The sequence below is a fragment of the Ammospiza nelsoni genome, chromosome 14 (assembly GCF_027579445.1).
Source record: "Ammospiza nelsoni isolate bAmmNel1 chromosome 14, bAmmNel1.pri, whole genome shotgun sequence".
Lineage (NCBI taxonomy): Eukaryota > Metazoa > Chordata > Aves > Passeriformes > Passerellidae > Ammospiza > Ammospiza nelsoni.
This window is the reverse complement of record NC_080646.1, coordinates 1,881,460-1,898,725: the sequence shown is the minus strand read 5'-3', so window position 1 is coordinate 1,898,725 and position 17,266 is coordinate 1,881,460.

Here is a 17,266-nt window from a genome sequence, read left to right as displayed (position 1 = left end):
GTGGATTCCCAATTGCAATAGGAGGTCCCTGCTGCATGGGGACAGCTGTGACATCTCAGGATGCTCTGGGTTTTCCTTCCATCCCATTTCCATGCTGATGTGGGCCTTGCAGTTTCACTCAGAGAAATGTCTTGTGCAACTTTATTGCTGTGTAGTAAAATACACATTTAGTCCTGGGTTTTATTTAGACCATTTATATGTTGGTATTATTTGTACACAGGGAGGCAATGTCTGTGAGCTGGCAAACAGTTCAGCCATTCTGTTTTTCTTCTAGTCAAGAATATTACTCTTGCTCTATCTAATCTAGAGTTGTAAATTGCAGCAGAGGTACAAATCCAAAACAAACATTCTGAAGAATTTGAATGGAGTAGAGCCCCAATTTCCATTTCAGTTCTCTCTCTGTTGTCCAATTTGTTAAACACAAGTGGTCCCATGTGCGAGTAGCATGACTGCCAGAAGCACTCTGCAGCCATCTGCTTTTCTGGTAAGTCTTTGATTATTTCTCTGTCCAGTTTTCTATCCAAAATTAGAACTGGCAACTCAATTGGTTGATGAATATTGTATTTTTTATCATTTAACATTTCCAGCTTATGGCTAGGAAATGTCATCAAGGTCATTAAAAGCACCAGAAATGAACTTTCCTTCTCAAGACCAACTTCACCATGGTAGAACTTTTTTACCACATTGTTTCAGCCCTTCAAGAGCAGCAAGAGAATTGAATAGGGAAAGTTTTGCTGTTTAAGGGTAACACCAAACTGGAGGGAAAGGAAAAACAGCCTGGATTAATCTGATGAGCTGTCTTGGACATGAGAAGAGTTGCCAGGCACTGATAGAGGCATTCACATAGAGCTGAACTTAAACCCCAGCTCGGGGACTAGAAAGAACCAGTGGATCTTCAGAGTCTGTGGTTTATTTGGACTGAATTGTGGGGTTTAACACGTTGGAAGTGAAGGGGAAGGTGGCTCTGAAGGGGGCACCCCAGAGGATTCCTGAGTCCTGGTACATGTTGTGGGCGGAGCCCTTCTGCGTTTGTGCACCTTCAAGGTTTCAGTTCACGAGTTGCATCAGTTGACAGAAACTCAAAGGTTTTAGATGCTTAAAGCAGCAATTCTCCTGCAAACCCTGTGAGACAAGCAGAGGGTGAGTGAGAACTCTGGGTCATTGCCCTTGTATTTGCTGCATGAACTCCCTGGAGCATGACACGGGGCTGTTGGATCGGAGCGTGCTGGGTGTGTCTGAGGTGTGAGCCAGAGGAGGCAGAAATGGATGAGCCCTGTAGTACAAACTTGGCCACTGAGATTGCATGGGAAACAGTAACTGAGTATTCATTTGGTTGGTTTTTTTCCTCTTTTAAAATAAATTGCATCAGAAATTTGGTCTGATCCAGCTGCATCTTGGGAAGTGCAGCAGGTTTGCAGGACAGTGGTTGAAATCTCATGTGCCACATGGAGAGGTTTGGTGTTTCCAGCACCACCTCGAACTGCAGATGAGGTGGGTGAGGAAGGGCAGGGCTCTTGGGTGCAAGCTCACCTTGTGAAATGTGCCCTATTCTGGTGTCATTGATGGGGAAGGTGGCTGGTCCTAACACAACCTCAATCCATACATTCGTCCTTGGCATTTTCTGACTGTGTAGACAACATCAAAATGTTTCTTTCAAACCTAAAGATCTCTGGAAACTGAACTCCCTTTGCATTTCCAGGACTTCCCTCAGACTGGGTGGCAGACATTGGTTTCTGTGGCAGTGTTATGCAGAAAATCAGAAGCTCACCAGACTCTGGTGCTTTCAGGGCTGCTGTTGAGGGTGGGCAGCTCTGGCTGGGCTGCAGCTCTCCATGCTCGGGCAGCTGATGGCCAGAGTGACAGGGAAGGGCAGGCACTGTCCAAATACACAAAGACTCAACACATTAAAAATATTGTTGTTTTAAATTATAATGGAGGAGAGGAATCATTTAGCAAGCGGGAATGTGGTGGGAGCCAGCCAGGCTGGGCTTTGCTAATATCTGAATTAGGCTGTTTAAAAATGTTCTAAATCCACCAGAAGGTCCTGAAAGTTCAGCTCTCCCCAGTTTAACTTAGTGGTGACAGGATTGGGCCCTCTATTACTTTTTTATGTGGTGTTAAAAATGACTCTCCCATATTTCCAAAGCCATTCTTGAATATTTTCAAAGCACATTGTGAAATCATTGTGTGCATTACTTGTCCATATGTACAGTAGGGTAATACAATATTTGGGCTTTTCCCTTTTGTTTGGCTTCCGCAAAAGAAAGACAAACTAAAAATCTTTCCTCCTCTCCCCATTTGATTTTTTTCCAGGTAGAATGATGGCAGACATGCTCAGCTCAGTTCTATATAACATACTGCTTACTGGAATAACCAATTTAGTTCTCTGCCCTTTTACTGTAAACTTGGGGGGTTTTAAAATGTATTTGTGATTTCCTTTGAACCATTTATAAACAGGTTAGAAATACCATTTCACCACTCTATTAATAATCAGGGCTCTTTATATGGGTTCTTTAGGAACAAACTATGATAAACAAACACCTCCAAACTCTTCCTGCTGCACAAATATTCACTGCATTGTTTGGTATTCCTTAGAGCATTCTGCCTTTGGTCAAAATGTTATAGTCAGGGATTCAACTGGTAATTGTTATTTCCAGGAAGATTTTTGTTGTATTGTTCTTTTAGAGTACAAAAAGAAGTAATTTTTGCAACAGCATTCATGTTGCATGAAAATAAAAAAAACAACTTTAAATATTTTTGGACAATTGTGAGAGTTGGGATGTTGGTGCCAGATGCAGAAGGCTGCAAGGTTTGCCTGCTCTGCCTGAGTGCAGAGAGGGGTGGTGTCACCCAAGACAGGATCTCCCAGGGCTGGAGGAGTTCAGCAGCAATGAACATTTTCTTAGTGCTTTCTTCTCTTTAAATGTAAAATTCAGGCACCAACTTCTCAGCTGTGATAACCTTTTCATGAACTGTCCTGGCTCTTAGGCTTTCACCTGTTAAAATAAATGGCATTTATTAAAAAACCCCAGTCACAATAACACCAAACCTGTATTTTTTTAGGGTATAAATCTCCCACTTCAATTGCAGGAGCCTGTCAGTGAATTTCTGACACCAAGTTATGTTATTTAATGAGTGCTATTAGGTAGTTCTGTCACTTAATAGGATTGAGCGTTGGAAATGCCATGTAATATCACTTCACTGGAGAAAAAATCAACAAACAGACCTCACTAAAAACCTTGTGCTGCCTTTGAAGTCGGTCAGAGCTGCTGTCACTTCAGAGGGAACCCGCAGGGCTGTTTTCACTCCCATCTTAGGGGAGGCAACAGTTATTCTTGGCAATTTACAGTAGGGGCACTCAGAGCAATCTCCCACCATCTGACTGGGAGTGAGGAAACAGAATAGTTATGGCAAAAAAGGGCCTTTGCAGGCTCCTGTCCATAATTATCATCTCCTTCTAGGAAATGGGAGTATGGGCTCTGCCAGGAAAAGTGCTAATGGCCATTATTGTCCCAGGTTGTCATTTGCACTCAGGTGCCACCTAGAGTCCCTGGGTGAGGTCTGGGCTGCCTCGTGTCCCATGGGATTAGGGGGAGCTGGTTTTGCCCTGACAGCTTGGTGGTCCTGGAGTCACCTGTGTCCCCCGTGTCCCTATGGCTGCCCTCTGAGCTCAGGCTGCATCTTTATGGGAAGAAGGTGTGCAAGAAAGTGACAACAGCCAGGAGAAAGCAAGATGGAGACTTGGCAGCTCAAATTCTGGTTTAGGTATTATTTTGCAACTTAAATCCATCAGATTTTTATCTCCTGGTGTTTTCCCCTGTAAGGAAAAAAGGCTTTTTTTCCAGAGAGGATTCCCCACCTCACTGGGAGAGCAGACACCAACTACAGGTACTGAGGAGAGAGGAGGGAGGAAATGTCCTGCCCTTGGAGCCTGGGCTGAGCGTGGTTGGTGGCACTCTCTTCATCCAGAAAGTCAAACCCTCCCTTTGATGCTGGTGAACAAAGTGTAGCAAAGGAACTAAAATCCCTCTGCAGCAGCTGAGCAACTGAAGTCGGTTAAAATCAGAAAGATTAGATTCCCTGGGAAAGTTTAATGGAAAAAGGTGTTCTGCCTTTCCTATTGGTTTCATTTGGAAGTCCCTGTGAGGGTTCTGGGGTTAAACATGCTGTCAGTACCTTCATGAGGAGTCCCACAGGTCTTCAGATCTTTCCTAAACTGGGCTTCCTGTGTTTGCAGGCTGTGAGCTGCTGACTGGTGCAGAGGATGACTTTGTGTTCCACAAATTCTGAATTCCTCAAGGCTACAGCCCTGTGTTCACTCACAGGATGCAATCTGTACCTTCTGGAGCCTGTGTGCAATAGCAAATAAAATCCCAAACCATTTGGAATAAGGGGAGCTACAACATTATATCCAAACCAGTTGTACTGGTTTGCTTCTGTAAATCTACCAGACTGTGGGGAGAAATGAAAAATGCTGGATAAATGGTGAAATATGTGTAATAAAATAACAATTAAAGACATCAAAACTTTTTAAAGGCATGGCTGTGGAGGGCCAATAGAAGGACCCTGTGCTGGTACTGGAGACAAGGAACATTCCAGCAGTGAAATACAGCTGCCCTGACATCCCTGACACAAGTCCCTCTCACCTCAGGGCAGTCAGGATTCCATCACAAATCCCACTGAGCCCATTTCAGCCCCCACAGGCTCTGTGCAGTGGAGTGAGAAGGTCCTGCACAATGGATGCAGTGTTTCCAGAGGGATCTGGAAGCTGGAAGTTGATGTTCTTTGGTCCTAAGCTGTACTTCAGGGGTTGAGATACACTCCACTTCTTCCTGTAACAAATCAGATTTGTCACTACTTGAAAAAGTGCTGATAGAGACCTAGGGAGAAGTTAAACCCTCTACAAAACTTCATGAAATAATACCAATGGCAATGTTTAAAAAGTGAATTAGGCTGCAATATCCTTATTTTTTCCCTTATTTCAACTGTTTTCCTGCATGTGGCAGGTTTTGGCAATAAACCTGGATCTGGGAATTGAGGCTCTTTCAAAGACAGGACTTTTTACATTTCATTTTAGATGCTTCAGTTTTGCAGAACTATTCCAATTTCTGTGGAGCTGTTAATTAGTAGGTGTCCAGTTCCAAGTGGTTCCAAGTGGGATTTGTGATTGAGGAGAAAGTGGGTTAGGCAAAAAATGGATTTGTCAGTATTAAGTTTGTGCTCTATTGCAGCTGAAGACAGGCTGCGTAAAACTTGTCCTGTGGGTCAAAATAATGTGTGTGTGGAGGGAGGGAAGTGAAATCCCAGGGTCTGAGCCCTCAGCATAAAGAAGGTTTATTAAGTGCAGATCTTTTTTTGGACCTGGACACTGGGATCTAAATAGAAAGTGCCCAGCTAAGCTCAGTAAAATCCTGCTGGGATAGGTCATTTTTGGAATAATCCAAACATGACTTGGGCCAGCTCTTTCTGTTCAGGAAGCTGCCCAGGTCCCTGGTTTAAACCAGACCCTTTTTAAAGGGATTTTCTGTGTAAAAGCATTGCCACATGCAACCTCTGTATGAAATCATTGGATAAATAGCTTTACTGTAGGGATATCCAGGTTGAGCATACATCTATTCCCTCTGATTAATTTATTTTTGCATTCATGGAATGCAGAAATGCATTTCACACCCCTGAAATCTTGAGGGCAAACAGTTTCCCATTGGGAGATGTTTCTGCAAAGAGTGAGATGGGAAATGAGTGAAGGGCGATGTTTGTGTTGCCTCAGGGGCAGCTGCTCAGCTGGACTGACAGAGTTAACACTCATCACATCACCCCAGAGCCAGCACAAGCCTTCTGCCTCCTTAGACATTGGCCATTAATATTTTGACACATATTTTGGTTCTTTCATCTCAGAAAGCAATTACTGTGTCCAGTAAATCAAAACCACAACCGTGCGAGGCCTCACCCTGACGGGACCACCTTGCTAAAACAACACTTAATGTGATTCTAATTATGAACCGTGTGTTGATAAGGAGCTGAGATCTCGGTGTCCCTTGTGAAATGTCATCCTTGTGGCTCAGAGGCTCTGAGCCCGTGTCCAGGGTGTCCTTGTGGGGCGGGAGGGATTCCCCTCCTGCTGGGAGAGGCACGGGGCAGTGCCGCTGTGCCTGAGTGCTGCCAAGCCTTTGTTCCCTGCTTCACCCTGGAAAACCATTCATGAGGTTTAAACAGGACTTTTAAAGCACAGCATGAGCTGATACAGCACAGTGAACCAATGGGAATCTGAGAGAAAGAATACAGGAGTCTTCTGTAGAACACTCCTGAACAACAACAATCATCTTCTTTTGAATCCCCACATTTCTTATGTAAATCCATTTCTCTTTTGGAATATTCTCTTTCTTAAAAAGATGTATTGCTTTGGAGAAATGCCCATAGTGCAGTTTGTGGTGGTGGTGTGTCCAGAAGAAGTTCCCAAAAGCAAGTGAGGCTGCTGTTAGGTGTCACTTCATCTTGAAATAACTATCTGCTGTTGGCACAACAGAAATTCCATCCCACTCTCCTCATCTTCCAGATGTTTGCTGCTGCTGCCTCCCTTGCTCCAGCATCAGGGCAATAACTTGGACCAGAAAATGGATCCAGCTAAGAACTAGCTAGACTATAAATAAATCAATAAATAAGTCCCCACATTGGCTTTAGGCCAGGCTGGAGTGCCTCTGTCCTTGCAGCAGGACAGAACCTTTAAAATTTGCCCACAAAGATCCGGGTGGGAGCCATGCTAAGGAAGGGGAGGAGATTTCCCAGGTGGGAAATGCTAAGGAATCTCCAGGTGGGATCCATGCTAAGGAATGAATCCCTGGAAGTTTGACTCCTATCCCAAAGGAGCTGCTCCTGGCCAAGGCTGGTGGCCACAGCCACTCACCAGAGCGGTTCCTCCACGCGGGAGCTGCCCTACATTAGCATTTTTTCCATGGGCTGAGGCTGGCAGAGACAGGTTCCTTCACATTCTCCTGGATGTGCATGAGAACAGCCTCCAGGAAGAGCTGGAGACTCCAGAGGCTCCACGAGGAGCAGCTCTGGAGTGGGAGCCCCGAGGAGCTGCTCCTGAGGCTCTGGCTGCTGTCCCAGCTCTCAGGAGCTCCAGTTCTTGGGATGCTCCTGTGCAGAGCCTGCAGGTGATTTACAGCTCCTCTGTTGGGAAACAGCTCTTCTGTAAATGGGGTTTCCTAGATAACCAGGAAATTTTGGAGTCTTCTGGGACTCCTGGGTTGAAAGACTTTAGATGTTTATTTATTTTTCCATTTGAAGCAATGCTCCTCCTACTTGTATCCTAAATAGGAAGTATTTCTGTTTTAGAAGACTTTTTTTTCATATATTCTGTAGAAAAGAAACACAAGGGTGAATTTGGTTCTCCATCTCCTCCCTGGCCATCAGTACATCCATATTAAGGACTGGTGTGGATTTTAGAAGATACATGACTGATTTTTTCAGTTCTGTTATAAGAGGGAGGTTCTGGTTTCTCCAAATCCAGCTGTGACATGGGGTGGGGATGGCTGGTAGTGAGACCCTGAGCAGAGCAGAGTTTTCCTAAGGCCAGAGCCATTAGGCTGAGCCTGCTGGGTCCCTTCCAGGCAGCCTGCGTGATATTTCCTCTGGAGTTTCAATTGGATTAGATATTCATCTTCTCTTCCTGTCCCAAACTGTTGTTTAGTGCTGATGTGTCCTCTTAAGCCACTGCCAAGTTCCAGCACAGTGGTGGTGAAGCCAGTCCTAGTCTGTGCTGGGGTTTTAAACACTGGGAGGCGTTTAACCCTTTGTATCCATTGAAATCAGGGGGATATTTGCACCTAAATCTCTTAATGGCTTTGGGAATTCCAGCACTGACAGGCCCAGCCTGAGCCCAAGGCAGCTCCAGACCCTCCTCCCTCTGCAAGGTGCAGAGTGATCATTTAGAATCTCTGGGAATATCTGCAATAATAAGGGTTAATATTTCCCTGGCAATTTAATTGGCAGAAATGTTTCATAAATGGCTATTGTTTTCCAAAAGGAGCAGATTCCTTGTGCTGTTGGGTTTTTAAATCCTTGGAGATACAATATATACATACACCGCACTTGGTTATCCACATAGGCTTCGTTTATTTGTGTTTGCCTGCTTAGTGCAAACTCATTACTCTCCAGGAAAGTCCTTTGTTGACACAAAAAGGCACTGGGGAAATAGAATTTTTTTTTTTACAATAAAGTCTTGTATTCATATAAAATGTTTCTCCTTGGTAAAACAAAATAAAGAACCCAGAAGCACTGGCATGCAGAAGTTCACAGCTTTTAATGCAGTACATGTGTCATAGCACAGTGTGGCCACCTAATGAGGGGCCTAATACATTTTAAAAGTCTAATAACAGGACAGCTGAATGACTTTGAAAAGCCTTAAAAACTCATTGTCTGAGAGCATGAGGATGAATAACTAACAAGCTGAAATGTATTTACCTTTAGAACAATATGTTTTGTTCCTCTAAGTGCAAGCCTTTGATCCATTGAAAGGGCTCTGCTCATTTCTAAGGCAGGGAATCAAACTGGAATTGAAACTTGGTTAAGGAGCTGTATTACAAGAGCATTTTGCAATTAGGAAAAGGCTGAAAATGCAGCAACCTGCTGCATCCTTTGGGAAATGTACCCCTAAGAGAGAGTTCGGATTTTGAACACACAGTTTCTGTTCAAAACCCCTTCGAACAAAACCTGAACGGTTCGAGTTGGAAGAGACCCGAAAGCTCCTCTCACTGCACCCCTGCCAAGGGCAGGGACACCTTCCCCTGTCCCAGGTTCCACCCTGGCCTTGGGCACTGCCAGGGCTGGGGAGGCCTCAGTGAGGAGTCCCAGGTGAGCAGGGAGCCTTGGGGAGGATGAGGAGGATGCCCAAGGTGCCAGCCCTGCCACAGGGCACCGTGCTGGGGATCCGTGAGCAGCACAGTGCACACTCTGTTCTGCACTCCGGCTGCTACTGGCTGCTACATTTACAGAGAAGAAACACCCTGCGTGCCAGAATGACATAAATCTGCTGCTTTCCTGCAGACTAAACCTCACACTCGGGAGGTGTGATTACCTCATGCTCACCTCTGCACCTGGGGAGCACTGGAGGCCAGCAGGGAGCCCGAGCCAGCAGAGCTGCTGCTCCCGTGTGTGCAGGGCAGAGTTCAGGGCAGGGGCACCGCGGGGCTCCCAGGGCTGGGACTGTGCAGGTCAGGCTGCCCAGCACTGCCCAGAGCCAGCTCTGCCTGCCCCAAGGGACCAGGCTGTGCTGGGCACAGGGACAGGCCCTGCTGTGTCCCCGTGTCCCCAGGACAGACCTCGTGATCCAGCAGTGGCACTGTGTTATATGCTTGAAAAGATTTTATTCCATTATCAGTCTCAATGAAGGATGAGACATGAGAGATGTAAAACTTAACACTATTCCATCAGAAGTCAACCTATGTCTTGGTTATAATACTTTATAAATCAGCTTATTAGCTTTTGCCACACAATGCTGCTATTACTTCTAACAGTAATCACACAAAAAAAAGCTGTGTGAGCTTTCTGTCAAGTTTTGAGAATTCTTTACAAATCCGTTTCTCACAGTGGGGTTGCCCAAGCTCTGTCACCTGCCCTTACAGAGTCCTGGTTACAGCAGGGACAAAACAGGAGCTTTTCTGCAGGGAAGGGCAGCAGGTGCTCAGAGACAATAACAACCAGATCAGGCCAGCTTTGTTAGTGACAAGAAGGGCCTTTTTGGCCCAAGCAGGTTTTTCACAGTAATTTTTTGTTTGTGTTAAAATGGGATGATTTTACATCAGAATAATCTTTCACAAAAAAGGAGAATGCATTTACCTTTCATTAAGTAAAAGTTACTTTCTCACTGTAGTGAGCAATGAAAGCAAAGCAAAGACTATTCTCCCTATGGAACAGAAAGCTGACCTGTGATAAGGACCCCTCTGCATTCTTATCTGCTCCATTTTTGCAAGGCATTTTGAGCAGCAGGAAACCAGGTCAGGCTGTGAGACTTACTGAATTTAGAGGAAGTGCTGCAGGGTCTCCCCTAAAAGCAGCAGAACACCTTGAGTGTCTCCCCAGAGCCCTAAACCCAGGTGGATTTCTGGCATCTCCAGAGCCTTGCAGCTTTGCCAGCCATTCCAGAGGTGACTGGAGGATGGCCAGTCCCTTCACTCTCATGGCACCTCTCTCTGAGGCTGTTTGGGAGCTGGTTTTCCATGGAAATCTTGGTTTGTTTCTGTGTGTGTGTACAGACAGACACAGCTGAATCTGTTCACCAAAGGAGTGAACACTCCCCACGTTCTGCAATACAGAGGAGCTGCCCTGACAGGGGAGATGCCATGAATATTCTGGCTTTGACAAGCTCTCACACCTTGCTGAACACCCCAGAATCCACTCAGGACTGAGGCACCACCATGACTCCACCACAGGCTGTGTCACAAACCAAACCCAGCCAGGCTTCCCCAATTCCTGTGCTCCCAAATTACTGGGTTTACTTTCACCCATCTGCCTTCTTGGTTGGTGCTCCTCAAGAATTTTGGGACACTCTCCTTCCCTCTGTTCTTTTCCACTGCTCCTCAAGTCTTGCCTACCCTGCAAGCCAGAATATTTTTACATAATTGACTTAATTAGCCCAATCAAAGGAGCGATGGTGCAATGAACTGAATATTCAAGTTTTCTTCTCCAAGAATGAAGCTGTGCATGTTCACTGGGGTTACAGCTCTCCTTTCATCCCCTGCCAAGCACTTGACTTGGTTTGTATCGTGACTTGATAAAGAAATGACATCATTAATACAATAATAACAAATCATTTCGATGGAAATCAGGGGACCTTCTACCTGGATCATTTTAATGATTGCCCTCCAGCTCACTTTTTCTTTCAAACAGCATCTTTGCATCCAGTAATAACTATTTGCTAATTTAATTCAGATTATCTTGGACTTGATGAAGGAAGCAAATAGGGCAGAACCCTTCAGAAGCTCCAGAATCCAAAGAAATCAGGTTATATTGCCTTTTTTCAGGTTCTTGCAGTTTTGATTCAAGTTCTAATTTTGGGGGTTTTCCCTGAGTTTTTGAGATTTGGAATCCAAAGTATTCCTTTATCATTGTTACCCTTGTTCAAGTCCCAGATTATTTTATGGTTTCTTTAGGAAAGCAATGTTTCTCACAGTTCAGGTTGTTTCTTCAGTAAAATAAGAGGTTTGTGGTGTGATCTGAAGTCAGGTGAGTTTCTCTTGATGGAGAACATTCACTGGGGAGAGTTTCCTGTCAGCTGGGACTGGAACTGAACCTTCCAACCTCTTTTCCTGCCTCTGCCTCTAAGTCACTTTCTGGATCTTCTAATTTAATTAACTTTTTAGCATTTGCCTGCAAAACAGGAATGATTATTTTATCCTCACAAAGGAGTGTTAAGAAACTTAATTAAACTCTGCCTTTAAAGTGCATCCCTTCATACACTACAAAAGATCAGTGAGCTAACATATATCACATGCATTACATATAAATAGCTTTATTCCAAGAGCATTAAGGGAATGTGTACTTTGGAAAAGGCCTTTGTGTGCATCTCCACTGTGGCAGGATTTTATGTCAACTCACTTCTTTGAGTCAGAAAGTTAAACGAGGTAATTAATTTTTTTTTGTGCCTGAAAGACAAAGCTCCACAATTAGCAATGTGCAGGTGATAATTAACTCTGTTCAGTGACAATCTCAGCTACCTGGTCATGGCTGATATTTTAGGGATGGGCAGCGAGGAGCTGAAATTGTTGTTAAAAAAGATGATTTAGTCCTGTAGGAATGCAGTCATCTGAAAAGTACCTATGATAGATGGGGAAAAAATGCTTCATTCTTCCATAACGAGGTCTCTGCAATGGCTCCCTGTGATCCACATAACACATGTCAAAAACTGAGTTGACGTGGCCCAAGACTTGGCAGGTTTGAGTGCCAAAGCCATGCAGTGCTCTGAGGAGCTGGCGAGGTGCTGGGGCTGAGGCAGCCCACACTTAGGTGATAATTTATGGCTACCTGTAACCTCCTCGAAATAGAAACCATTCATATTCTCTCCAGGGAAGGGAGAGGTGACCAGACAACGTGAGTTCAGCCAAACCAAGACTTCATATAACTCCACAGAAGACAAACTCTGGTACTGACATTAACAATGCTGTGGGCTCTCAGAAAGGGTTCGCCTGTAGGTTTTATTTATTTTAGTATTGTTTGCTTGTGTCATTTCTGAAACGGGCAGTTTACAAGAGCTGAAGTCGAGTTTTAACTCTTGGACTTTGATTCTGTTTATTTAAAGCATAAAAAGGCCTCAAGAGCAGCCCAAGCCAGGGCAGGGCCATGCAGTGGGGTTTGTGCTCTCCTGACTCGCTGATAATTCCAAATGTGTGTGCTCCTGACACTGTCAGTCCCTGACGCTGTCAGAACCTGTCCCAGAGCTGCACAATTCCTGCAGACACTGCTCAGCCCACCCTGTGGATTGGCATGGCTCTGCCCTTCCCTGGAGAGCCCCTGCCAGGTTTGGGGGTGCTGGCAGGGACCACATCCCCCAGGGGCTGGGGTGCTGCTCCCTCGCCTCAGCACAGAGCTCCTGGGGACCTGGGGGACAGCTCTGGGGAGAAATCAGTGAGCAGGGGTTGGTTGAGTCCTTGTGCCACTGGGACTGTGCCACCCTCCAGGTGTGCAGCCTTCCAGGGACGGTCTGAGCCCTTCTGGGAGATCAGGTGAGCTCAGGCTGTTGGAAAGGAAGAAGGGAGAGTGCTTCCTCCCCTCACAGCTCCTCAGCCTCCTCGTTCCATGTGTGACTCCCACAGCTGGTGGTGTAAAGGAGTGGGATATTATCCCTGCCCAAAGTCACACACTGGAGTTAACAGATCCAGACTGAGAATCTCAGCTCAGCCTTTTCCTCCATCCTGATTTATTCATGCGCTGAGATCAAGGATTACACATCAAATTCCCCTAATTCTGTGGGTGCTGATGTTAATTTTGGTCTGAGTTATTCTCTGCTCTGCTGTTTGTCTCTATGTGCTGTTTATCTTTGCACATCTGCATATTTATACATTATTATTTATGAAAGTTCTTCCTCATCCTCCTGAAGAGGGTGAAATACTGGAAGGGGACAGGGTCTGTTTATTCCTCGTACAAAGTAATGCAATACAGCTTTTAGATATTCCTGAAACTCAGATTATTAATTCCATTGTGTTTAACCAGTGAGGAAAACTTTATTGTTTTACAGTTCTTTGTGGTTTATTAACTTTTCTTTTGTGGACCAGCAGGTTTAAGTCTTCTCTCTCTCTTTTTTCTTATTCTTTTTTTAAGTTTTCTTTTTTTGTAACTGTTAAGCAATTCCACCTGGAGATGTGAAAACTTCACAGGCTATAAAGCTTATATCCTGCAAATCTCCCTATCCAATATTAAAACATCTAAAGGAGGGGAGGCACCGTTGAAATATTTTGAGCTATGTTTAGGAATGAACACAGGGATTGGATTTATTCAACAAAATAGCCTTTGTGGTTTTAGGAATGGCCCAGTGAATGAGTCTGGTTGCAATGCAAGTATGGAAAATATCTTTTACCAGGTAGGGGGATGAAAGAACTTCTTTAAAACTGGGTAGAGTTAAAGCCAAATGGAAAAGATCTTAAAAGCAGAAGGGACAGTGGCCAGAACTGCCACTGCCTTGTGTAAATCCTGGAAGTCCTTCTCTCCCACTGATGACCTTTGAAAAGATGCTTTTCCTTGCAGAGGGGAAACATCTGTTTCTCATGTAAGTTAATACTTAACCTAAGATACACAGTAGAAATATCTTATCAAAAATAGGATGGAGGCAAAGACTGCAGGGATTTCTTTATCCATGTGGAATCAAGGTGATGCTTTCACTTCAAGGAGAAGAATGTGGATTTTAGGTCCAAAACTATCTTATAATAAGCATGGGATGGTTTGTGTGTGTATTTGTGCCTGTAATATGTAATTAGTAATGCTTCTCACAGGTTATGCTTTTGAAAACACTGACCTTTGTGTTGTTGCTCTTATCCTCAGATTTATTTAATATGCTTGGGAGGGTCTCTGAGTTACACTGAGTTTCACACTTGTTTCTTGCTAACTTGCAGGAAAATATTCCAGTTCCACTCCAAACCCTCCTGCCCTCCCCCTGCCACCACACACCACACAGTGCATGCAGTGCTCCTGGGCTTCTCTGTGGGGACAGAGGGAATGCAAAAGCAGATGGAACTGAAGGGATCTAGAGCAAATCCACACAGCAGCTCATAGATGTGCTTGCTGAGCAAGGAAAACCAAAGTCTGGTGTCACAGGACTGAGCAAGAGCATGTGAGTGCACAGTTGTGTTATTGAAGTCTCACCATGTCTCTGCTGGAGTGTAGGCTGCAGTGTGTGGAGTTTTGTGGATCTTTATGCCTTAAAGGAAAACCTTAGAACTTGTTTTCTTCCGTGTTGCCATAACACTTTGTATCTTAGCAATAAAATTTGGGTAAATTTAGTGTTATCACAAGAAATTTGTGCTCCAGAGATTTACTGTTCCACTCCCACAGTGCCTTTAAACCCCATGTCAGGAGTAGGACAGCAATTCCTGGCCTGTGTTAGGACCAATTTACCTCATTTCCTCTGCTTCAGCAAAGTGAGATTGAAGAGGTTAGAAAAATAACAAACATAAAATGAGGAGGAAAACGATTGCCAGTCTGTGAGTGACTCTGCCCAAGTCACCCTGCAGGACCAGCCCAAAGGTGCTGAGGGGAAATCATTCTGCTCTGGTGCTCCCAAGCAGAGCCTGCTGGAATCCAGCTCGTCCCTTGTCACATCTCATCTGGGTGTCTTTAACACAAATTAAAATATTGCTGTGTTAAGGACCAAAAAAAGCGAGTGGAAAATGCGCTCATCTGCGTCCCTCGCTGGTGCCAAAGAATTTTTCATTCCCACCTCAGCTCTAATTTGAAATGTGTTAAATAAAAATCTCCAGGAGAGTATCCAGAATAGATAGGCATGTTTGGGTCAGCCTACAACTTGGCATTGCTATGAGCCTCATCTCTAATTACTAAAGAAATAGTGAGTTAGTGAGTTAAAATACCCAGTGACTGTGATCTAAATCATTTCCACTCTGGATACCGGCCTGAAATAAAAAGGGCTTTTCATTAGCATGGCACAGATTTAGTGTGGTGGGACACAGTTTGTGCTTGGCAGGAAGTGTGGTCAATGGGCCATTAAGTTCAGAAACAGGAGGCAAGGCATCCTCTAATGCTGCTGACAATAAATATTGGGGAATGGCTTCCTATGGATTCATGGCAGCCACGCCAGAGCCACTCAAGGCAACTCAGATTTGTGATCCCTGAATGTGCACATGCAGCCTCCACATAATGGAGGGATCGTTTGCAGGTCCCCAGGGAAATCTTTCCTTTCAGCCCTGGAAGATGAGAAACCCACTGGGAACTCTAACCCAGGGCAGGATTGAGTGGCAATTACTTGTGTTAGGGGATTTGCTTTTCCCCCGTGGAAAATAAAAATGTTCCAATTAGAAAACAGTCGCTGAATTTTGGCAGTTTTCTGTTTAAAAACAAGCAAACAAACAAAACTTCAGAGGAAGGTTCCAAAGCTGGGGAGAGCAGCACAGGGACCCCTGGAAGCAGGGAGGGATGGGAAGAGTTTCTGGGCTGTCATTTGAAGTGGTTCTGAGTCCACATTGAGCATCCTGTGCTTATCTGTGAGCTCAGGGCTGCAGGAGCTCTGCAGCCTCACCTGCCTGGGTGTCCTTGTGGGAGGGGAAGCCACCCCACATGGGAGAGAGCTGCTCATTTAATTGGCTGTGTGTTTGCAGGGTATTCATTCTTCCTCTTCATCCTCCATGTGGGCAAGGCCATCCTTGCAGCAAGCTGGGAAAACTCCAGTCTGTTCTGGAGTTTTCTGCTCTGAGAAATGGAGATCCATTTCTCATGTGTTTGCATGGTTTTCAACAGTTTTTCACCTGAAAGCTTCACTAAGACGACTGGCTTTTTCCAATGTTTCCAATCAAGAGAAATGGGTTTTATCATCATGTAGAGGTAGCTCAGGATTGTTTCATAGAGTAAATACATATAAAAATAAACCAAGTGAATAAGGGTGCCTAGTCTGAAACAGCTAGAATCAAAAGTTTTGGAATTTGTGTCATCAAACACCTTAATGCAGTGCTTAACTTTATATTCCTGTCCAGAACAATTGAGGTTTAAATGACTGTGAGCAATTCAGCTAGAAATAGACACTTGCTTGGAAGATCACAACCCAAATGTTGAAAGTAATCAAAGAACAATTAGTAGGAAATGGTATTTTACAAGCCAAGCAATGCTAGTAGCAGGCTCTGGGGATGGCTACAAGTGAATGCTACAATTTCTCTGTCTTGGAGGAACTGAAACCATTGTTTGATGGGCAGCTCATCCAGCCTGCTCCTTGTAGAGCTCACAGGTTGTGTCCAAGGCTGCACCCTCACCGTGCCCATCCCTCTCAGCCCATGGTCAGAGGGGCAGTGCTGGGTCACCTCTGGGATGTCCAGATGTGCCCCCAGCTCTGCTGCCCCTCACTCTGTGAGCAGCCCTGCAAGGGGAGCAGAAAACGCTTGAGATAAACACATCCATATAGGCAGAGCCACATATGGGGCATGTGGGTGAATATATGGGCATAAAAAGGTAAAAGAAATCTACAGCTCAAGCACTGCAGGACTATTTCTCTCAAAGAAATTATTTAACTCTCAAAGAATGCAGAATGTGACTCTTAAATGACATTAAAGTCTGGTTTTCTTCAGGCCTGGCCTGGCCTGGCAGCTGTCCCTGCTGCAGGCAGGGCCCAGGGGAGGGATGTGCTCACCGGGCACATCTGGCAGAGTGGCCAGAGCCACTGCTGGATCCTGAAACCCAGGAGCTGCTTAAAACCCTCTCAAGTGGCTGAAATTCTCAGACAAACTCAAGCCACATGGGCAAAGAGAGTCCTGGACCCAGGGTGTGCTTAGCTGTGGTGCAGGGGGTGACAGAACCTGTGGGAATAACCCGGGCAGGAGCTTGGCTCCAGCTCAGGGTGTGCATCCCTCCAGCCTGAGAGCTCCTCAGAATTCCAGAAGCTTCTGTGCCTAGAGCAGATGGAGGCAGTGAATAGCTCTTATCTGTACCTGGCTGTGAAATGCCATGGCCTGGGGGAGGCTGGCCCACCTGATCTGTGGACGTTTGCTGCTCCAGCAGCATTTGGGGCTCAGAGCTGCTCCCTCCCCATGGCAGCACAGGGGCTTGAAGGTTTACCAAA